The sequence below is a fragment of the Terrapene carolina genome, unplaced genomic scaffold (genome assembly GCF_002925995.2).
Source record: "Terrapene carolina triunguis isolate 2854851 unplaced genomic scaffold, T_m_triunguis-2.0 Scaffold58, whole genome shotgun sequence".
Taxonomy (NCBI): domain Eukaryota; kingdom Metazoa; phylum Chordata; order Testudines; family Emydidae; genus Terrapene; species Terrapene triunguis.
The window spans coordinates 105,701,042-105,704,530 of NW_020664409.1; positions in this window are offsets into that span (position 1 = coordinate 105,701,042).

Here is a 3,489-nt window from a genome sequence, read left to right on the forward strand (position 1 = left end):
AAAAGGATGTTGTGGCAATAAAGGTACTAGATGATGAGAGCCTCGACAAGATATGTAGCTGGATAGGAAAAGCCATATCTTACAGATGTTATGTAGAAAGAATCAGCAAGATTTAGAAATAGCTTGGATGTGTAGACCTAGAGAGAGGTCAGTGTCAAATTTAACACCTAGGTTATGGCTTGAGTGAAAAACGGGATGGTGGTGGTGTCCACAGTTACCAAGAAATGAGGTAGTCCGGAGGATTTTTGCAGGGACAATTAAGAGCTCTTAATTTTAGCCAATTTGAATTTGAGATGATAGTTAAACATCCACCAGGAGATGTCAGAGACACTGGCTGAGATTTTCATTTGGACAAGAGACAATTCTGGGGTAGAGAGGCAGCTCTGTGAGTTGTCTGTGTAGAGATAGCTGAATTTATGTTTGCAAATGAGATTATCCAGAGATAAGATACAGAGGGAGAAGAGAAGGGGACCAAGGACAGAGTCTTGAGGAACTCCCACAGAAAGTTGGGGGCGGGGGGTGGAGAAGCCTTTGAGGACACACTGAAAGAGCAGTTTGAGAGGTAGGAGGAGAACCAGGAAAGGACAGAGTCATGGAAGCCAATGGGGGACAAGATTTCAAAAAGAAGAACATGGTAGATGGTGTTGAAGGTGGCTGACAGGTCAAGGTCAAAAAGGGTATGAATGGAGTACTGGTTATGAGTGTTGTCTAGAAAGAGGTCGTTAAGAGACATTGGCGAGTGGCTTCAGTGGAGTGCGGGGGGAGGGGGGGAAGACGACACTGGTTTGGAGATGGTCTAGAATGGAATTGGAGGAGAGAAACTCCAGACAGCAATAATAGACAATGCAGTCAGTGAGCTTAGAGATGGAAGGGAGATGGGGCAGTAATTGGAGTGGCAGTTGGTGTCAAGGGTGTTTATTTGTAAAATGGGAGAGATTAGCACAAATGGACGGAAAGCCAGAGAAGAGTGAAAGGTTAAGGAGAAGTTATGGAAGGGGAAGAGAGTGGGCACAAGTGAGATCAGGAGATGGGATGGGGTTACTGTGGCAAATGGAAGTGTTTGAGGAAGAGAGCAGATGAGAAACTTCTGTGTCTGTGACAGAGGAGAAGGAGGAGAAAATAGTACGGGAAGGGGGAAAGAAAGGACAGGGCAAGATCACCTCCTATTTTGCCAATTTTCTCTCAAAAGAAATCAGTGAGATTCTGTGTGGAGACAGAAGTGGAGGCAGGAAGAGTGAAGGCTTTGAGGAGTGAGTCAAAGGTGGCAAAAAGGTGTCTAGAATGTTCCTTAAAATATAAGACAGGTCATCATCCTATATAAGATTGTTGCTGAGCTCTTCAGACCTCCAAAACACCTTGCTCACCAGCTTCAACACTTTCATGTGGTTTCTTGGTCATATGCATTAATATACCATTTACCTCAGCGAAGAGTTTTGAGAACTCCATAAAGGTTCCCCCACCACTACTTCCATTATTCTATGTAACTCTCTCTGCAGCTTAAAGTTAGCTATGTGTCTTATTCTTGGGAATTTTTACTAATAAATCACCAATGGGACAATTTGAACAATGGAGGGTTTATAAAAAAAAATATAAGGGTGATTTCAAAACTCTGTCACACATAACAAAATCCTTTCTCTTAAGGAGAGACTTTTACCACTCTGCAATTTCTGTTATTCTATAATTACAGTAGAATGCCTATGTGACAAACTAATTGGGGATTGAGGAGTTCATAACATTTAATATCTAGAAATTATAGTAGGTACAGTGCATAAATTGCATTATGGTGCACTGTATTCTTCTACTTTAAACCACTCCAAAATAATTTCCAATGTACTGAAGGTTTTGAAATGTGAAGGGATGTCAACTTGTTCTTCATCAATATCACTTTTGTTATATGATTTTTTTTTCCCATCAGGGAAAAATGGTTTGTATGACTGGTCATTCAGAAGGTTTGTTTTCATAAAATTCCAGTATTACTGTATTGATATGTGCAACTATGTCTGACCTTTCAGCCAAGGATGTCAAAGCAGTATTAATGAAGCCTCAGAACAGGCTTGTGAGGTAGATATTGCTATTCCCATTTTATAGGCAGCAAAGCTAAGGCCCAAAAGAACCTGTCCACAGGGGTACTTAGGCACCCAAGTCTGGAGTTTAGGTGCGTAAGCCTAATTTAGGGTCAACTGCTATCCACAAAACTCCCAGCAAACCCTGCAGGCACTTAAACTCACTCAGCGCTTAATTTTTCAGGGTAAAAGTCCCCTCCGGGCCTAAATTTCTGCCTCTAGGCATATGCACTGCAGCCTCAGTCTAAGCATCCAGATGTCTATGTCCTGACTAAGCCCCAGAGCAATCCATGAACTGGGGAAAGATTTAACTTGAACGGGGTCAGCTGCCAATCCAACAGGTGTGCTCAGAGGCTGCTTTATGGATTGGGTCCGAATTTAGGGTTACCAGGTGTCCGGTTTTCAACTGGAACACCTGGTCGAAAAGGGACTCTGAGGGCTGCGGTCAGCAAGGATGTTTGGTTTTCTGCAATTAGAAAGTTGGCAACTCTAGGTCCCATTCAAAATCTGTCCTGAGGCAGTGGTGGTGATAGTAGTACTGCTTAGCTGTTAGTCCAGTGATTAGCACACTCATCTGGGATGTGTTCAATTCCCCCCTTAGGCAAGGTGGGAAAAGGATTTGAGCAGGGACCTCCCACAAAGGGGTCTCTTTGTCGATCTGGGCCAAAGAGCTTAACTTACTTGCCAGAATCACATGATTTGTCAGTGACAGAGCCAGGATTGGATAACCTGGCTGGATAACCGTACTCAGAGAGTTGTTATTAATGGTTCCCAATCCTGCTGGAAAGGCATAACGAGTGGGGTTCCGCAGGGGTCTGTTTTGGGACCGGCTCTGTTCAATATCTTCATTAACGACTTAGATATTGGTATAGAAAGTACGATTATTAAGTTTGCGGATGATACCAAACTGGGAGGGATTGCAACTGCTTTGGAGGACAGGGTCATAATTCAAAATGATCTGGATAAATTGGAGAAATGGTCTGAGGTAAACAGATGAAGTTTAACAAAATACAAATGCAAAGTGCTCCACTTAGGAAGGAAAAATCAGTTTCACACATACAGAATGGGAAGAGACTGTCTAGGAAGGAGTACGGCAGAAAGGGATCTAGGGGTTATAGTGGACCACAAGCTAAATATGAGTCAACAGTGTGATGCTGTTGCAAAAAAAGCAAACGTGATTCTGGGACGTATTAACAGGTGTGTTGTGGGCAAGACACGAGAAGTCATTCTTCCGCTCTACTCTGCGCTGGTTAGGCCTCAACTGGAGTATTGTGTCCAGTTCTGGGCACCGCATTTCAAGAAAGATGTGGAGAAATTGGAAAGGGTCCAGAGAAGAGCAACAAGAATGATTAAAGGTCTTGAGAACATGACCTATGAAGGAAGGCTGAAAGAATTGGGTTTGTTTAGTTTGGAAAAGAGAAGACTG